At 42.2% G+C, this 20,463-nt stretch overlaps 1 protein-coding gene across 16 annotated transcripts in view; it reads right to left on the reverse strand.

Moving 5' to 3' along the window:
* The window catches only part of ZNF438 (zinc finger protein 438), a 391,097-nt gene that overhangs the window by 270,494 nt on the left and 100,140 nt on the right, over nucleotides 1-20,463 (reverse strand). For all 16 annotated transcript variants that reach the window (XM_081230082.1, XM_081230072.1, XM_081230075.1 and 13 more), the window contains exons 3-5: nucleotides 19,168-19,376; nucleotides 16,006-16,240; nucleotides 3,677-3,788 (exon numbers count right to left, since the gene is read on the reverse strand). The gene's annotated coding sequence lies outside the window, so the exon portion shown is untranslated. The remainder of the gene's footprint in view (nucleotides 1-3,676; nucleotides 3,789-16,005; nucleotides 16,241-19,167; nucleotides 19,377-20,463) is intronic.

The raw sequence follows: 20,463 nt of genomic DNA on the forward strand, positions 1-20,463 counted from the left end.
TCACATCTTCACAGAACTAAGGCCAAAGGCTGCAATGTCTTTCTTCTTTTCATCCGAGAGAAATACCTTTCTTAAAATCCTCCAGCAGACTTTCACTTGTATCTCAATGACCTGAAGGGAGTTCATTCTTATCCTTAATGTAATCATTGGCAAAGGGGAATGGGATTATCACAACTGGTTTAGACCAGTGGTTCTCAAACTTCAGCATGAATCAGAATCTCCTGGGGGGCTTACTAAAAAAAGATTGCTGTGTTCCTCCACCAAAATTTCTGATTTAGTATATTGGGGATGGGGCCTACTAAATTTGCATTTCTAATAAGTTGCCAGGTCATCCCACTGCTGCCAGTCTGGGGATCATACTTTGGGGACTATTGGTTTAGACAGGTCTTGATTCATTTTCTGGGGCTGAGGGTAATAGGAGGAACACATCGGGACCGAGTCAGCAGAAGAGAGCTTGTCAGGTCGGCACCCAGTCCCGACTGCCTCCTGTTTTCCTGTATTTTCCCCGTATTTTCTCAGTACATACCTAGACTCTTTTGGCCTTTTTTTCAGGACCACTGCAGATTAGATGGCTTTACTGAAATGTTTTTATTAATTTGATTCCTACAGCAAGTCTTTTCCTTTTGAAACTAACATAAATTCTAAGTCCCTCGGTGTGTACTGCTTAAATTATGTAGAGCTTAAATGATTTCTTTCAATATCTATTACCTTTTGGCGTTCTCTGTAAAACGTTATCAGTCTTCATGTTTGTTGCATCCTCCAGTTTAGTAGAGCCACCTTAAGATCCTCACAACCCTCCCAGCTCTTACCAACCTAAACACTTTTGTGTCCTCAGCAAATTCTTTCACACTGCCATTCACTTCATCCTCTAGATCACAGACCAGTATATGGAGCTAAATTACTGGAACTACCAACTTGAACTTCAGCCACTAGCAGCACCTGAAACACTGTGGCAGCAGCCGTCAATCAGTGTATCAGTTTCTTACGTTAAAAAAAATCCATATTTGACTCCATTATTTCCTGTGCAGAGTTTGTAGCAGATACATAGACATAGATATAAACATGATTATACAGAAGGAAACTTATCTTGTTGAAAAGGCAGCGCACATGGCTTAACATTTTGGAGATCATTTTGGAGATTTGGTGGCACTAAATGTGGAGATTTGTTTCGAGAGGCACCCCTTCACTCCCATGCCCAAAGGGCTAGCTACTTGATATCAAATTCCACCATTAGAAAGTCATTCTTTGGAGTAAATGAGCATCTCGTTTAAAATAAGTGTCTCTTGAAAGGTTAAGGTTAAGAGAGCTATAGCCCTAGTCGTATATACCAACCTGAGCGTGACTCCATTTAGTAATACTCATTCCTCCGAGCTGTGATCTACACACCAAAAGGATGGATGGAAAGACGGAAGCAAGGAATAGATTGACTCGGGAATTCAGGGCAGCAAACTTCTCTGGGAAGGAATTCCCAGTGGGCCCTGGGCCACTGAGGGGGTGACAGGGGGAACTGGGTGTGATGCTTGTACATCACAAAAGGCCCCAGAAGGTAGCAGTGGAGACAGAAGTGGGAACACGTCTCTCACAGTTTGATCCAAGACAGCCCTGTTTAGTAGCTTAATGTGCATCTTAATAAAGATTAATAAAGAGCCCAGGGATGTTTTTATTATTAGTGGAATATTAACACCTGAACTCCAGACCAGCCTTTCTCCCCTCACCTCTGGTCAGAACAGGTTGATGGGGCCCATGCCTGTTTTTTTTTTTTTTTTTTTTTTTTGCGGTACGCAGTCCTTTCACTGTTGTGGCCTCTCCCGTTGCGGAGCACAGGCTCCGGACGCGCAGGCTCAGCGGCCATGGCTCACGGGCCCAGCCGTTCCGCGGCAAGTGGGATCTTCCCGGACCGGGGCACGAACCCGTGTCCCCTGCATCGGCAGGTGGACTCTCAACCACTGAGCCGCCAGGGAAGCCCCATATGCCTGTTTTTAAAGCCTAACCATAGTTCTTATCTCAACCAAGCCCCATAGGGCCAGAATCCAAGATGAGAAGCTCAGGTATGAGGACTTTTAGGTGGTTCACCAAAGGCCATACGGTTAATGGCAGAGCCAAGATTTGGTGGTCAGTGCTGTTTCTATCACACCACGTGGTCTATAGGATCAGGGCTGCTGTGGATGGCTGTGCAGCCTGTGCACTGCACAAAGGCACCCGGGTGACGGGTGACAGGGCAGCAGGAACCAGGGGTCCTTTTGTAAGGAGCACCAAAGCCCCAAATGTACTGGCTTAGGCTTTGCTTACTCATTACTAGCTCTTATTTTCCTACAAATGGATTCACCCCTAACAGACCAGAATTCTTATGTTTATATTAGAGTTATTTATGTAAAATTGGTTCCTGTAAGGCGGGTTCTAGGTGTAAGGACACTTTGGATTCTCAGCGTCTTCCTGAGTGGTCTCCCTGCCTCAGTCTTGCCTCTTCCAGTCGCAGCGTCAACACCACGTTGCTTCAGGGATAATGAGCAAACAGTACACGGTGTGTTTTAAAGGTGTACAATTTGAAATGCCGACATATGTGTGCATCCACGAAACCGCCCCACAAAGTGGTCAACATGCCCAACCCCTCAAACTCTCCACCTGACCCTTTGCAATCACTCTCCCACCCCCTGCTCCCAATCCAGGGAACCACCCACCTGCTTTCTGTCCCCAGAGGTCAGTTTACATTTTCTAGTACGGTATGAATGGAATCATACAGTCTGTGCTGATTTTTGTTTGGCTTCTTCGCCAGAATGATTATTTTGAGCTTTATCCATGTCCTTCCATGTATCAACAGTTTGTTCCTTTTTTATTGCTAAGTACTATTCCATTGTATGGATGTGCCACAATTTGTTTATCCATTCACCTGATGATAACCATTTGGATTGTTCTTGGTTTTCTTTTAATTAATTAGTTAATTAATTAAGGCTATTACAAACAAGTCTGCTATAAATATTTGTATACACGTCTTTGTATGGACATAGGCATTTATTTCACCTGGATAAATATCCAGAAGGAGAAAGCCTGGATCTTATGGAAAGTGTATGTTTATAACTATTTAAGAAATTGTCAAACTGTTTTCCAGGTATTTGTGCCATTTTACATTATGTGTCAGAGGTCTAGTTCATTCGCATCCTAACCAGCAATTCACAGGGTCAGTCTTTTTAACTATAGACCTACAAATAGGCACACAATAGTATCTCACTATGGTTTTAATGTACATTTCCATAGTGCATAATGATGTTGAGTATCTTTTCATGTGTTTATTTGCTGTCTGTATATCTTCTCTGATGAATTGTATGTTCAAATCTTTGGCTCATTTAAAAAATACAGTTGTTTGTTTTCTTATTGCTGAGTTTTGGGAGTTATTAATATATTGTGGATACCAGTTCTTTATCAGATATGTGATTTATAAGCATTTTCTTCTACTCTCTGGCTTATCTTTTCACTTTTTAACAGTGCCTTTTGAACAACATTTCTTAATTTTGAGGCAGTCCAATATATCAATTTTGTATGTGTGTGTATTATTCTTTTGCCGTTGAATGTAAAAAAATCTTTACATAACCTGAGGCCACAAAGATTTTCTCCTATGTATCTTCTAGAAATTTTGTAATTTTAGTTTTTACAGCTAGATCTCCAATCTATTTTGACTTACTTTTTGTATAAGTGCCAGGATTGGACTGGAATTATTTTTTGCATAAGAATATCCAACTGTTTCATCTGCGTTAGTTGAAAACTTTGTATTTTCTTCTGAATTATCTTTATACCTGTGTAAAGAGACATAATAGAGAAGTTGACCATTGAGAACTGCTGACACCTGTCTATGGTATATTCCACAGGACACCTACCAAAAGAAAGAAAACCAGAAAGAGAGAGCCAGCATAGCAAGACATAGGCATTGCAACACCCCGGCACGGGCTCCTGCCAGTGCCAGCTGGGTTCCCTGCCACTGTTACCATTTGTACCGGCCTTGCCACTCTGCCCCTTACCTGCAGTCCTGAACTTTAAACCCAAGGATTAGGTCAAAAGAAAAAATTGACCTTATCAATGTGAGTCTATTTCTGGACTCTCCATTTTTTTCTATTGATCTTATTGTCTGTATTGACACCAATATCATACTATTTTAATTACTCTATTCTGTTCCATTGATCTACTTATCTATCTTGATGCCAATACCACAGTATCTTAATTACTGTAGTTTTATAATAAATATCAAAGTAACGTAGTATGAAAGCTTTCCTCCTACTTTTCAAAGTTTTTTTTTTTTTTTTGGATACTGGCTCCTTGTTTAGACCCAGCTAGGTCCAAAGGAAATTCTGGATTTGCCTTAGAGGAAAACAAAAATACATTATTTGTTTTCAAGATTGTGTAATTTTTCTTTTTTTCTTTCTTTCTTTTTTTTTTTTTTTGCAGTACGCAGGCCTCTCACTGTTGTGGCCTCTCCCATTGTGGAGCACAGGCTCCAGATGCGCAGGCTCAGCGGCCATGGCTCATGGGCCCAGCTGCCCCGTGGCATGTGGGATCCTCCCAGACCGGGGCACAAACCCATGTCCCCTGCATCGGCAGGCGGACTCTCAACCACTGCACCACCAGGGAAGCCCAAGACTGTGTACTTTTTTTTTTTTTTTTTTTTTGCTTTATAACAAATTTAATCAGTTATACATATACATATGTTCCCATATCCCCTCCCTTTTGCGTCTCCCTCCCACCCTCCCTATCCCACCCCTCCAGGAGGTCCCAAAGCACCGAGCTGATCTCCCTGTGCTATGCGGCTGCTTCCCACTAGCTATCTACCTTATGTTTGGTAGTGTATATATGTCCATGCCGCTCTTTCACTTTGTCACAGCTTACCCTTCCCCCTCCCCATATCCTCAACTCCATTCTCTAGTAGGTCTGTGTCTTTATTCCTGTCTTACCCCTATGTTCTTCATGACTTTTTCTTAAATTCCATATATATGTGTCAGCATACAGTATTTGTCTTTCTCTTTCTGACTTACTTCACTCTGTATGACAGACTCTAGGTCCATCCACCTCATTACAAATAGCTCAATTTCATTTCTTTTTATGGCTGAGTAATATTCCATTGTATATATGTGCCACATCTTCTTTACCCATTCATCTGATGATGGACACTTAGGTTGTTTCCATCTCCGGGCTATTGTAAATAGGGCTGCTATGAACATTTTGGTACATGTCTCTTTTTGAATTATGGTTTTCTCAGGGTATATGCCCACTAGTGGGATTGCTAGGTCATATGGTAGTTCTATTTGTAGTTTTTTAAGGAACCTCCATACCGTTCTCCATAGTGGCTGTACCAATTCACATTCCCACCAGCAGTGCAAGAGTGTTCCTTTTTTTCCACACCCTCTCCAGCATTTATTGTTTCTAGATTTTTTGATGATGGCCATTCTGACTGGTGTGAGATGATATCTCATTGTAGTTTTGATTTGCATTTCTCTAATGAGCAAAGATGTTGAGCATCCTTTCATGTGTTTGTTGGCAGTCTGTATATCTTCTGTGGAGAAATGTCTATTTAGGTCTTCTGCCCATTTTTGGATTGGGTTGTTTGTTTTTTTGTTATTGAGCTGCAAGAGCTGCTTATAAATTTTGGAGATTAATCCTTTGTCACCTGCTTCATTTACAAATATTTTCTCCCATTCTGAGGGTTGTCTTTTGGTCTTGTTTATGGTTTCCTTTGCTGTGCAAAAGCTTTTAAGTTTCATTAGGTCCCATGTGTTTATTTTTGTCTTTATTTCCATTTCTCTAGGAGGTGGGTCAAAAAGGATCTTGCTGTGATTTATGTCATAGAGTGTTCTGTCTATGTTTTCCTCTAAGAGTTTGATAGTGTCTGGCCTGACATTTAGGTCTTTAATCCATTTTGAGTTTATTTTTGTGTATGGTGTTAGGGATTGATCTAATCTCATACTTTTACATGTCCCTGTCCAGTTTTCCCAGCACCACTTATTGAAGAGACTGTCCTTTCTCCACTGTACATTCCTGCCTCCTTTATCAAAGATAAGGTGACCATATGTCCGTGGGTTTACCTCTGGGCTTTCTATCCTGTTCCATTGATCTATCTTTCTGTTTTTGTGCTAGTACCATACTGTCTTGATTACTGTAGCTTTGTAGTATAGTCTGAAGTCAGGGAGCCTGATTCCTCCAGCTCCATTTTTCGTTCTCAAGATTGCTTTGGCTATTCGGAGTCTTTTGTGTTTCCATACAAATTGTGAAATTTTTTGTTCTAGTTCTGTGAAAAATGCCAGTGGTAGTTTGATAGGGATTGCACTGAATCTGTAGATTGCTTTGGGTAGTAGAGTCATTTTCACAATGTTGATTCTTCCAATCCAAGAACATGGTACATCTCTCCATCTATTTGTATCATCTTTAATTTCTTTCATCAGTGTCTTTTCATTTTCTGCATACAGGTCTTTTGTCCCCTTAGGTAGGTTTATTCCTAGATATTTTATTCTTTTTGTTGCAATGGTAAATGGGAGTGTTTTCTTGATTTCATTTTCAGATTTTTCATCATTAGTATATAGGAATGCCAGAGATTTCTGTGCATTAATTTTGTATCCTGCAACTTTACCAAATTCATTGATTAGCTCTATTAGTTTTCTGGTAGCATCTTTAGGATTCTCTATGTATAGTATCATGTCATCTGCAAACAGTGACAGCTTTACTTCTTCTTTTCCGATTTGGATTCCTTTTATTTTCTTTTCTTCTCTGATGGCTGTGGCTAAAACTTCCAAAACTATGTTGAATAAGAGTGGTGAGAGTGGGCAACCTTGTCTTGTTCCTGATCTTAGTGGAAATGGTTTCAGTTTTTCACCATTGAGGACGATGCTGGCTGTGGGTTTGTCATATATGGCCTTTATTATGTTGAGGAAAGTTCCCTCTATGCCTACTTTCTGCAGGGTTTTTATCATAAATGGGTGTTGAATTTTGTCGAAAGCTTTCTCTGCATCTATTGAGATGATCATATGGTTTTTCTCCTTCAGTTTGTTAATATGGTGTATCACGTTGATTGATTTGTGTATACTGAAGAATCCTTGCATTCCTGGAATAAACCCCACTTGATCATGGTGTATGATCCTTTTAATGTGCTGTTGGATTCTGTTTGCTAGTATTTTGTTGAGGATTTTTGCATTTATGTTCATCAGTGATATTGGCCTGTAGTTTTCTTTCTTTGTGACATCCTTGTCTGGTTTTGGTATCAAGGTGATGGTGGCCTCGTAGAATGAGTTTGGGAGTGTTCCTCCCTCTGCTATATTTTGGAAGAGTTTGAGAAGGATAGGTGTTAGCTCTTCTCTAAATGCTTGATAGAATTCACCTGTGAAGCCATCTGGTCCTGGGCTTTTGTTTGTTGGAAGATTTTTTATCACAGTTTCAATTTCAGTGCTTGTGATTGGTCTGTTCATATTTTCTATTTCTTCCTGGTTCAGTCTCGGCAGGTTGTGCATTTCTAAGAATTTGTCCATTTCTTCCAGGTTGTCCATTTTATTGGCATAGAGTTGCTTGTAGTAATCTCTCATGATCTTTTGTATTTCTGCAGTGTCAGTTGTTACTTCTCGTTTTTCATTTCTAATTCTATTGATTTGAGTCTTCTCCCTTTTTTTCTTGATGAGTCTGGCTAATGGTTTGTCAATTTTGTTTATCTTCTCAAAGAACCAGCTTTTAGTTTTATTGATCTTTGCTATCGTTTCCTTCATTTCTTTTTCATTTATTTCTGATCTGATTTTTATGATTTCTTTCCTTCTGCTAACTTTGGGATGTTTTTGTTCTTCTTTCTCTAATTGCTTTAGGTGCAAGGTTAGGTTGTTTATTCGAGATGTTTCCTGTTTCTTAAGGTGGGATTGTATTGCTATAAACTTCCCTCTTAGAACTGCTTTTGCTGCATCCCATAGGTTTTGGGTCGTCGTGTCTCCATTGTCATTTGTTTCTAGGTATTTTTTAATTTCCCCTTTGATTTCTTCCGTGATCACTTTGTTATTAAGTAGTGTATTGTTTAGCCTCCATGTGTTTGTATTTTTTACAGCTCTTTTCCTGTAATTGATATCTAGTCTCATAGCATTGTGGTCGGAAAAGATACTTGAGACAATTTCAATTTTCTTAAATTTACCAAGGCTTGACTTGTGACCCAAGATATGATCTATCCTGGAGAATGTTCCATGAGCACTTGAGAAAAATGTGTATTCTGTTGTTTTTGGATGGAATGTCCTATAAATATCAATTAAGTCCATCGTGTTTAATGTATCATTTAAAGCTTGTGTTTCCTTATTTATTTTCATTTTGGATGATCTGTCCATTGGTGAAAGTGGGGTGTTAAAGTCCCCTACTATGATTGTGTTACTGTCGATTTCTCCTTTTATGGCTGTTAGTATTTGCCTTATGTATTGAGGTGCTCCTATGTTTGGTGCATAAATATTTACAATTGTTGTATCTTCTTCTTGGATCGATCCCTTGATCATTAGGTAGTGTCCTTCTTTGTCTCTTCTAGTAGTCTTTATTTTAAAGTCTATTTTGTCTGATATGAGAATTGCTACTCCAGCTTTCTTTTGATTTCCATTTGCATGGAATATCTTTTTCCATCCCCTTACTTTCAGTCTGTATGTGTCTCTAGGTCTGAAGTGGGTCTCTTGTAGACATCATATATATGGGTCTTGTTTTTGTATCCATTCAGCCAATATGTGTCTTTTGGTGGGAGCATTTAGTCCATTTACATTTAAGGTAATTATCGATATGTATGTTCCTATTCCCATTTTCTTAATTGTTTTGGGTTCGTTATTGTAGGTCTTTTCCTTCTGTTGTGTTTCTTGCCTAGAGAAGTTCCTTTAGCATTTGTTGTAAAGCTGGTTTGCTGGTGCTGAACTCTCTCAGCTTTTTCTTGTCTGTAAACGTTTTAATTTCTCCATCAAATCTGAATGAGATCCTTGCTGGGTAGAGTAATCTTGGTTGCAGGTTTTTCTCCTTCATCACTTTAATTATGTCCTGCCACTCCCTTCTGGCTTGTAGAGTTTCTGCTGAGAGATCAGCTGTTATCCTGATGGGGATTCCCTTGTGTGTTATTTGTTGTTTTTGCCTTGCTGCTTTTAATATGATTTCTTTGTGTTTAATTTTTGACAGTTTGATTAATATGTGTCTTGGCGTATTTCTCCTTGGATTTATTCTGTATGGGACTCTCTGTACCTCCTCTACTTGATTAACTATTTCCTTCCCCATATTAGGGAAGTTTTCAACTATAATCTCTTCAAATATTTTCTCAGTCCCTTTCTTTTTCTCTTCTTCTTCTGGAACCCCTAAAATTCAAATGTTGGTGCGTTTAATGTTGTCCCAGAGGTCTCTGAGACTGTCCTCTGTTCTTTTCATTCTTTTTTCTGTATTTTGCTCTGCAGCAGTTATTTCCACTATTTTATCTTCCACCTCACTTATCCATTCTTCTGCCTCAGTTATTCTGCTATTGATCCCATCTAGAGTATTTTTTATTTCATTTATTGTGTTTTTAATCGATGCTTGATTCATCTTTAGTTCTTCTAGGTCCTTGTTAACTGTTTCTTGCATTTTGTCTATTCTATTTCCAAGATTTTGGATCTGGGAAATAGAATCTTGGATCATCTTTACCATCATTATTCTGAATTCTTTTTCAGGTAGACTGCCTATTACCTCTTCATTTGTTAGATCTGGTGGGTTTTTATCTTGCTCCTTCTCCTGCTGTGTGTTTTTCTGTCTTCTCATTTTGCTTATGTTACTGTGTTTGGGGTCTCCTTTTTGCAGGCTGCAGGTTCGTAGTTCCCGTTGTTTTTGGTGTCTGTCCCCAGTGGCTAAGGTTGGTTTAGTGGGTTGTGTAAGCTTCCTGGTGGAGGGGACTAGTGCCTGTGTTCTGGTGGATGAGGCTGGATCTTGTCTTTCTGGTGGGCAGGTCCACGTCAGGTGGTGTGTTTTGGGGTGTCTGCGGACTTTTTATGATTTTAGGCAGCCTCTCTGCTAATGGGTGGCGTTGTGTTCCTGTCTTGCTAGTTGTTTGGCATAGGGTGTCCAGCACTGTAGCTTGCTGGTCGTTGAGTGAAGCTGGGTGCTGCTGTTGAGATGGAGATCTCTGGAAGATTTTCACCGTTTGATATTATGTGGAGCTGGGAGGTCTCTTGTGGACCAGTGTCCTGAAGTTGGCTCTCCCACCTCAGAGGCACAGCACTGACTCCTGGCTCCTCAATTTGGGATGATTTGTTGTCCATTCATGTATTCCACAGATGCAGGGTATATCAAGTTGATTGTGGAGCTTTAATCCGCTGCTTCTGAGGCTGCTGGAAGAGGTTTCCCTTTCTCTTCTTTGTTCTCACAGCTCCTGTGTCTCAGCTTTGGATTTGGCCCCGCCTCTGCGTGTAGGTCGCCGGAGGGCGTCTGTTCTTCGCTCAGACAGGACAGGGTTAAAGGAGCAGCCTCTTCGGGGACTCTGGCTCACTCAGGCCGGGCGGGAGGGAGGGGCACGGAGTGCGGGGCGAGCCTGCAGCGGCAGAGGTCGGCGTGACGTTGCACCAGCCCGAGGCGCACCGTGCGTTCTCCCAGGGAAGCCGCCCCTGGATCCCGGGACCCCGGCAGTGGCGGGCTGCACAGGCTCCCGGAAGGGCGGTGTGGGCAGTGACCTGCACTCACACACAGGCTTCTTGGCGGCGGCAGCAGCAGCCCCAGCGTCCCACGCCCGTCACTGGGCTCCGCGCTTTCAGTCGTGACTCGCGCCCGTCTGTGGAGCCCCTTTAAGCAGCGCTCTTAATCCCCTCTCCTCGCGCACCAGGAAACCAAGAGGGAAGAAAAAGTCTCTTGCCTCTTCGGCAGCTCCAGAGTTTTCCCGGACTCCCTGCCGGCTAGCTGTGGCTCATTAGCCCCCTTCAGGCTGAGTTCTCGCCGCCAGCCCCAGTCCTTTCCCTGCGCTCTGACCGAAGCCCGAGCCTCAGCTTCCAGCGCCGCCGGGGCGAGCAGACAAGCCTCTCGGGCTGGTGAGTGCCGCTCGGCACCGATCCTCTGTGCGGGAATCTCTCCGCTTTGCCCTACCCAGGTATGTGGGGAGTTTCTTGCCTTTTGGGAGGTCTGGGGTCTTCTGCCAGCGTTCAGTAGGTGTTCTGTAGGGGTTGTTCCACGTGTAGCTGTATTTCTGGTGTATCCGTGGGGAGGAAGGTGATCTCCGCGTCTTACTCTTCCGCCATCTTACCCGGAAGTCCTTTCAAAGTTGTTTTGATTTCCCTAGGTTCTTTATACTTCCAAATGAATTTCAGAATCAGCTTGTCAGTTTATACAAAAAGGATTCTCATTGGGAATGCTTTTTTTTTCTATAGATTAATTTGGGGGAAATTTGACATATTCGGTATATTGAGTTATCTGACCCATGAAACTTGTAAATCACTCCATTTATTTAGGCCTTTCATTTCTCTCAGCAATGTTCTATAGTTTTAAATGTGCAGACCTTAATCATGTTTTGCCAGATTTATCCCTAAGAATATAACACTTTTTAATGCTATTGTAAATGGAATTTTAAAAATGTCAATAGCGAACTGTTCATTAGTAGTATTTGGAAATAACAGATCTTTGTATATTGATTTTACATCCTGCAACCTTCCTAAAGCCACTTATTGGTTCTTTTGGCTTTTTTGGCAGATTCTATAAGATTTTCTATATAGATGATAATGTCATCAATGCATAAAAAAGGTTTTACTTCTTTTCCAATTAAGATGGCTTTTCTTTCTTTTTCTTGCCTTATCGATGGATCTGGTTAGAACCTCCAGTACGATACTGAATACAGGTGGTGAGTGAACATCCTTGTCTTGTTTCTAATCTTCAGGGGAAGGTGTTTGGTCCTTCACAATACATAGGAGGCTAGCTATACATTTTCCTTTGATAACCTTTATCAAGTAGAATTCCCTTCAATGCCTAGTTTGCCGAGACTAGGACCTCCAAGTACACATATATTAGACCACTTGGAAGCTGTCCCAGAGTGCACAGATAGTTTATTGTTTCCAGTCTTTCTCTCCATGTTTCACTGTATTTACTTTCCATTGCTAAGTCTTCAAATTCACTAATCTTTTTCTCTGCCATGTCTAATCTATTTTGATTCCATCCAGTGTGTTTCTAGTCTCAGATATTGTAGCTTTCATAGAATTTCAGTTTGTATTTTATATTTTCCATGTCTCTGCTAATCCTGCATGATCTTTCCTCCAATTTCTTGAACACACTGAATACAGATATAATAACTATTAAATATCTCTGTCCACTAATTCCATCACCTATGTCATCTGTGTATCAGTTTCCATGAGCTTATTTCTTCCTCTGATTATGGGTCAAAATTTTCTGTTGCTCTGCATGCCTAGCAATCTAGATTGAATGCCAGACACTGTGAATTTCACCTTGTTGGGTGCTACCTATTTTTGTATTCCTCGAACTATTCTTGAACTCTGAACTCCGGAGCACAGTTAAATTACTTGGAAATGGTTCAATCCTTTCAAGTTTGCTTTTAAGGTTTGTTGGGCAGAACCAAGAGAATGTCGTCCAGGTCTAATTTTGCCTCACCACCAAGATCCAAACACTTGGATCTCCATGAATTATGCCTCTTTTGCTCTGGCCCTGTGTTATCTCCGGAGAGTACCTACTTTTATCTCTTGGGTGGTTCTTTCCCCAGCCTCGGGAGTTTCCTCACACACTCTTACTGATAGGCTGTGAGCTGAAGCCTCAGGAGAGACCCTCTGGATATTTCTGGAGGCCTTCTCCACATGGCTCCCTCTTCTCCCACTAACTCTAGCCACCTTGGCCTCCCCAGACTCTCAGCTGTCTCCTCAACTTAGGGAGATCACAGGGCTCTGCCTGGGTATCCCCCTCTGCCCCACTGCTTGGAAACCCTCCTTTAGGGCTGGGGCAACTGGATGCCCCCCCCCAACCCTGGTTTGCTTCTCGTCTCTCAAGGATCGCTCTCCTTTACTACCCGATATCCAGGGTCTTTCAAACTCTTGTTTCATATACGTTATCTCTGTTTCCAGTTATTTCAGGCAAGAGGGTAAATCTGGTCCTTGTTACTCTATCTTGTCTGCCCTGTGTTTCAAACCCTTGTTTTAAATCAAAACCTACTAGGTTCAAGTGCCTCTCTTTTAGAGCTTCTTCCCTAATTTAGAAATTAATCTAAGCAGGCAGCCAGGGTTTGTGACTAAGAGCATAAGCATCGAGGTTGCACAGTATTACTTCATATTCTCATGGTCTGACCTCGAGCGAGTTACCTTCTTCAAGCCCCAGTCTCCTCCTTTATAATTGGGGGAAATACTGCGTGGGTTAATTTTATGTGTCAGCCTGGCTATGGGGCTCAGTTGTTGGGTCAAACATTAGCCTAGATGTTGCTGTGAAGATATTTTGTCAATATGATCAACACTTGCAAGCGGCTGGCTTTGGAGGGAGATTGCCCTTGATAATGCGGGTGAGCCTCATCCGATCAGTTGAAGCAGACACAGGCTTCTGGGAGAAGAAGGAATTTGCCTCCAGACTCCACACACAAGTCCTGCCAGCCTGCCCTGTGGGTTCTGGACTCAAGATCGCAACTTAACTCCTGCCTGAGCTCCAGCCTCACCTACGCACTGCTGCCCTGTAAATGCTGTACTTGCCCAGCTCCACAATCACATGGGCCAATTCCTTAAATGAACCTCTCTAAGCAGGACTCTAAGCCTGTTACTGATCAGTTCTTTTGTTCTCTGTCTCTTTCCCACATTCCCCCTACCATGTAGTTGGTTTTTGTTTGTTTGTTTGTTTGTTTTTTGCAGTACGCGGGCCTCTCACTGTTGTGGCCTCTCCTGTTGCGGAGCACAGGCTCCGGACGCGCAGGCTCAGCGGCCATGGCTCACGGGCCCAGCCGCTCCGCGGCATGTGGGATCTTCCCGGACCGGGGCACGAACCCGTGTCCCCTGCATCGTCAGGCAGACTCTCAACCACTGCTCCACCAGGGAAGCCCCATGTATTTGTTTTAAAAATACACGTTGCCAACAGCTCAGGTGTGTGTGTGCTTTCACTTTACCATTACAGAGGGCTATCTTCCATGAGCTGCAGTGTACAAGGCAATATTTCAGAAGAGAATACATCTTCTCTTAAAGTACGTCAATTCATCTATGAAACAAACACACGAATGCAGGTTCAGCTGTGGAGGCCTATGGGGCAAGTGCCTGACCCTACTTTCCCGCAAACTTCACATTTTTCCCCTCACTTCCTGTCCGGGGCTGCCCTGAAATTCTCTTCCACTTCACGTCCTCCCTTCACAGAGGCAGCCACTGGGGCCAGTGTAAATCCTGGGGGTCACAGCCAGGAAACTGAAGTTGGGGGAACCCAAGCAGTGGCAGAGTGAGGTTGGACTGGTAACTTGAAGGAAAGCTCAAACTCCAAGTTTTTATACTGAAAAATCCAGGGCAATCGATATACATCAGCCTGACCTACACTCAGCAAAGCAGAATGTAACAGCTCTGACTTCCTGCTCTGTGCCCTGGAGAATTAAGAGAGTAAGAGAGGCATCTTTTAAACTAGGGGAACATTCTTTTAAATGTTGAAAATATTTGAGGGTTTCTTCCTCTTACAGTATCATTTACGCCATCATCATAGCACTAAAACCTGGTATTTCTGGCAACGTGCTTTCACTATTACCTATCCATACAGAGATCAAGTGGGACTTCAAGCGGAGCCTCTGTGCGGACCTTCACTCTGTCAACCTCTTTTCTCCGGTAGATGTATGTATTAATTCAGTTATAGAAATAGTAACTTAAATAATGGATGAGCTCTTTCTACTTTTCGTAGACAAAGAGATTTAAGCAACCGAAGAAAAGGCAATTGTATTTACCCGAGTAAACACACATAATGTACGCAAAGAGGAATAAATGGAGACTAACGATAGGAAAACATCAGCTATTTTAATTTATCCAGTGTTCTTTTTCTTTTTGCAGTGGAGTTAGGAAATTGAAATGTGTAAGCCAAAACATTTGGAGTTTTAAGTCCTACGGTATTCTGACATGTGACGATTTTAGTCACATAAAAATTTAAATGCCTTGCTTTGGAAAGAGATAAGACAATGGAATAAGAGAAGAGACACGCCTATGCTCCAAGGATGAATTTTAAAATGGTGTTTGATTTGCTCATTGAACCTTCGTGATCTGATTCCTGCTATGAAACTGGCAAAAATAAACACTAAATGAGGCACTTTCGAATAAATATAACATTGAAAGCTCTGGTCGAGGGAACTATACTGTATATCATTTGGTAAATCTCATTTCTCTGAAACTCTGGACTTTATGCTTTTATTGGCTTTTTCTTGCCAATTTTTAGTCTCCATCTTTGAGTCATTATGACTGTTCAAAAGAAAGCCAGAATTCATGCAAACGCACATAAAAGAAGACTTGATTAATTTTGAAATTATAGACACACCAGGAAACAGTAAAGTTAACACACCTGGTATAAAACGTACTTGGAGCACTTTCATATTTAATGGAAAATATATTCCACTGAGTGTTAACCCTGAACAACATGACCTAGAAATCCACTAATAGTTTTGCAGCTTATTGCAAGATTGAGATTTTACTATCCCCACGCTAGCCGAGCATTATATGAAAATGATTATAAATTTCAACAACTCACCCTGAAGTCCTGCCAATCAGAACTTTTGCCCCCAATCAGTGGAATGTACATGAAAATATAAAAATTTCAGCAATGTCTACAGAGACGCTCCAAATTACTAAGGTATTAAATCATCTAATATGAGATGGATCTATGACCACAATGGGAAGAGTCCCCGAAGAGGACGAAATAGTTATCTAATGGGCCAATGGATCATGGGACACAGAGTGGGTTTGTAATAGGTTCAGTTATGTTCTCACTTCAGGGAGAGAGAATGCTGTGATTCCCTCTAAACCGAATTTTGGTTGTTTAACAAAACCATATTATTACCCTGTATGAAGAAATAAGCCCATAAATAGCGATACAGACCTTGGGTTTTCCCCTCCTCCCTGTGAAACTTCTCTGGAATTTCCTGCTTCTCTTTTATGCAAGAGATTTCTTTTTTCCATCGTTCTTCTAAGGCTGATTGGTTTGTATCATTTTGGAACACGGATTTTTCTTTCAAAATATCAGATTAAAAAATTCTCAGCCTTGCGTTGTCTCATAAAGATTATGCTCTGATTAAAACCAGACCTGGCTTGTGGATCTGCTTTCATTTTTTTTCCTGAAACGCAAACAAGAGAAATTTTAATAAAAACATTCCACTTCCCACCAGGGATGCTGGCGATGGTAATCCAGGTATTACCCTATCTGCAAATATGCATCCAACATGCAGGGCCTGCATGGAAGTATTTCAAAGGCTTAACCCAAGATTTTCATATTAAGAATGGAACGTAGTATTTTTTGATTCTTTAAATCCCTAATTTTGGAGAAAGGCACCTTTTAAAATGACCTGGGTAATGACCTGGGACTGCTAACAGATATCCGGTAAGATAATGAGCTCACCTGTTTCCCTTTCTCAGTGCTTTTTATAAGTGGGGAAACGGCATGCAAAGACACATGAGAAAAGATGTTCACTGCAGCTTTGTTTGTAGCAGCCGCCAGCTGCATGTAGTCTGACTGCCCATCAAGCGGGGGCTTGGGGGGGCCTCCCTGGTGGCGCAGTGGTTGAGAGTCCGCCTGCCGATGCAGGGGATACGGGTTCGTGCCCCGGTCTGGGAGGATCCCATATACCGCGGAGCGGCTGGGCCCGTGAGCCATGGCTGCTGAGCCTGTGCATCCGGAGCCTGTGCTCCGCAACGGGAGAGGCCACAACAGTGAGAGGCCCGCGTACCACAAAAAAAAAAAAAAAAGAGGGGGCTTGGGGAGGGTGCTAGTGGAGGGAGTAAAAGCAGAAGCACTGGAGACCAGCTGCCTGGTTATGGATTCTGGTGCCACTACTTACTAATCCTGTGACCTTGGGCAAGTTACGTAAAGTTTAGTTTTCTCCTCTGTAAAATCGGGATAATCACAGTAGCTAATTTTTAAGGCTGAAGTGAAGCCTGAGATAATAGCTGCTAGTATCCATAGCACCTAGAACAGTGCCTGGTACATAACAGGCTCTCCATAAATATGTGTTGAATAAATACAAAGAGGGTGCAAGAGTGCCCAGCAAACAGTCGGCACTCAAATGGTGGCTATTACATGGTGTGTCCATACAATGGCATAGTAGGCAGTGATTTTTTTTTTTTTTTTCGGTACGCGGGACTCTCACTGTTGTGGCCTCTCCTGTTGCGGAGCACAGGCTCCGGACACGCAGGCCCAGCAGCCATGGCTCACGGGCCCAGCCGCTCCGTGGCACGTGGGATCTTCCCGGACCGGGGCACGAACCCGTGTCCCCTGCATCGGCAGGCGGACTCTCAACCACTGCGCCACCAGGGAAGCCCTCGAGTGATTTTAAAACTTTATGTATCACTATGTAAAAATAAATTTTAAGATTTTAAAATATGATATAAATAAAAAAGCATAAGATGCTACAGTTTTTCTAAGAAAATGGCCAACACATATATACACACACACATTTTTAAAAAGTATTTATTTGGTTGCACTGGGTCTTGGTTGCGGCAGGCTGGCTCCTTAGTTGTGGCACATGGGCTCCTTAGTTGCAGCACATGGGCTCCTTAGTTGTGGCACGTGAACTCTCAGTTGCAGCATGCCTGTGGGATCTAGTTCCCTGACCAGGGATCAAACCTGGGCCTTCTGCATTGGAAGTGCGGAGTCTTAACCATTACGCCACCAGGGAAGTCCCAAAACACATATTTTTTTTTTTCTATGTACACATTCACACACTCAGGACCATCTCTGGATGCATCCGCAAGCACAGGTGTGCTTATTTTCCTTTGCACACTGTTTTGGCTTGTTTGACTTCCCTATGTGGCAGGTGGGTTTTCTGGGAAGCAGATTCTCTGAGCTGAGACTCGTGTGCAGAACATCTGTTAGGGGGTGCTCCTGTGGAGGGGAGGGGGGAAGCGGGATTGGATGGAGGGAGAAGTTGGTCTGCGATGGATTCCCAGCAAAGCCAACCCCTGGGGAGTCAGAAGCCGGATGGCCCCTCAGAGCTGCTCCAAGATGGGAGGAGGGGCCAGGCCTTCACGACCCATGGATTGGGCACTGGATGCTGGCTGGTCCTGGGAGGAGGTGGGCCTGAGGCAATCCCCAAAGGGGGTCGACGGTAAGGGCCTTCTAGCACATCCCCAGCAGCTGGGGGAGAAGTCACTCCTTCTTGAAGGGGGGCCAGGCAGCACAGAACAGTATCCACAACATTATCTGTTCCTTCAGTAAGTGAGTGACATAGCTATCGAGGATTCAATTTCCAGTCACACGAGTTTGTGGTGTGACTGACACGGTGCCCCAGGGCTATCAGGTCTCAGCCCCCAGAGGTTTTCCCCACACCACCCTGCCCAAAGTACCAGAAGTGTTAACAACTTGTTGAGCGATGGTCTAAGAGGTGCTTCCTGGAGAAATTTATTAGGGTGTACTCACTGCCTTAATAGGTTTCTCAACGATTGTCTATTATAGACCATAATTCAGGCACATGTCAGAACAAGACACTGAAATTGTCCAGTTTTCCTAGTTTAGCCCTTGTTAATATGAGCAGGAGTTTAGGGCTGATTCTCTGGACCACCAAAGGAGCATGAATACAATATAGAGCAGTGTTCCCCAAAATGGGATGTGGGTGCTCCAGGGAGTACAAAAGACCCTGACCCTCTCTTTATAGCAGGGGCATTTGCTATAGAAAGGAAGTTTGAGAATTTTTACGGATACAAATTTTTGTCTCTAAAAAGGAAAGGAAATGGGCTTCTCTGGTGGTGCAGTGGCTGAGAGTCCGCCTGCCGATGCAGGGGACACGGGTTTGTGCCCCGGTCCGGGAAGATCCCACATGCCGCAGAGCGGCTGGGCCCGTGAGCCATGGCCGCTGAGCCTGCATGTCCGGAGCCTGTGCTCTGCAACAGGAGGGGCCACAGCGGTGAGAGGCCCGCGTACCGGAAAAAAAAAAAAAAAAAAAAAAAAAATATATATATATATATATATATATATATATATATATATATCCCCAACATTTAATAAACATATGAAGACTGGCCCCTTATTCGGCCCACAAGCTAGACCAACCTTATTTCCGGTCCAGTGGAAAACAGAGTCCTAATTCCACAGCAGGAAAGAAAGGGACAAAGCCACCCCTGCTTTCAGCATCTTGTAACACTTGCAGGAGCTCCTTGGTGAACTGGAATGCCAAATAACATCATCTCGTTTTAACTAAACAAATCTTCACAAAATTATTATGTGGCATTGGCTGCTGACTCTTTCGGTGACGTGGTATCCTGGAACAGAAAAAAAGCGCAATAATGGAAGAACTGGAGAAATTCAAATAAAGTCTATAGTTAGTAATGCTTTATTAGTGTTAATTTTTTAGTTTTGATGGATTTACTATGCTTATATCAGACGTCCACATTAAAGGAAGCTGCAATGAAGGGTATATGGGAATTCTTCGTTCTATCTTAGCAATTCTTCTGTAAATCTAAAATTCTCTCAAATTAAAAAGTTCTTACAAAAAGTCTATTTGAAATATAGCTTTTTACATCTATTATTGTTAACAATGAACACTGACCTAAGTGTAGAGCGTTCCTTTGCTATATTAGAAAATGACAGAACAAAATTAGCATGGTTAGCAAAAGCAACTTAAAATTAAAATTCCGGAACATAAAAAACCAAGCCTCTTGTTTTGTTTGAAGTGTATGGTTATGTGAGTCTCCATCCAGAATTTTAAAATAACTTACTAAATTTTTATAATACTTAGAAGCTACTTTTGAGATTTCTTATCTAATAGCAAATACACCGTTAGAGAAACTGCAGCAGAGAAATAATTTACATAAAGCAATAATGAAAAATGAAAACGCTCTCTTTAGTTAGAAAACCTTTTAGAAGACACAAGCAAAGTGTTAGAAAAAAATGACACACTGTGGGCTGATTGCCGGAAGAACGAAAGTTGAGAGCCTTCTAACACGACTCCATAATTGAGCGGCTGGATTGTTTCAATAATGAAATACCTGCAGAAAGGCTTTCATATGGGCTGCCAAAGAAAAGACGTACCAGACAAAGATACATGCTCATCAAAGTATGGCTTCTTTAATTAGATGAAGGTGGTCAAAAAGTACAAACTCCCAGTTTTAAGATAAATAAGTTCTAGGGATGCAATGTACAACATGATAAGTAGAATCAACACTGCTGTGTGTTATATATGAAATTTGTTAAGAGAGTCAATCCTAACACAAGTTCTCATCACAAGGAAAACAAAATTTTTTTCTATTTCTTTGATTTTTTATCTATAGGAGATGACGAATGTTTACTAAACTTATTGCGATTATCCTTTCATGATGTATGTAAGTCACATGATGATGCCGTACACCT

Source organism: Mesoplodon bidens (assembly GCF_964165515.1).
Source record: "Mesoplodon bidens genome assembly, chromosome: 3".
NCBI classification, from domain to species: Eukaryota; Metazoa; Chordata; class Mammalia; order Artiodactyla; family Ziphiidae; genus Mesoplodon; species Mesoplodon bidens.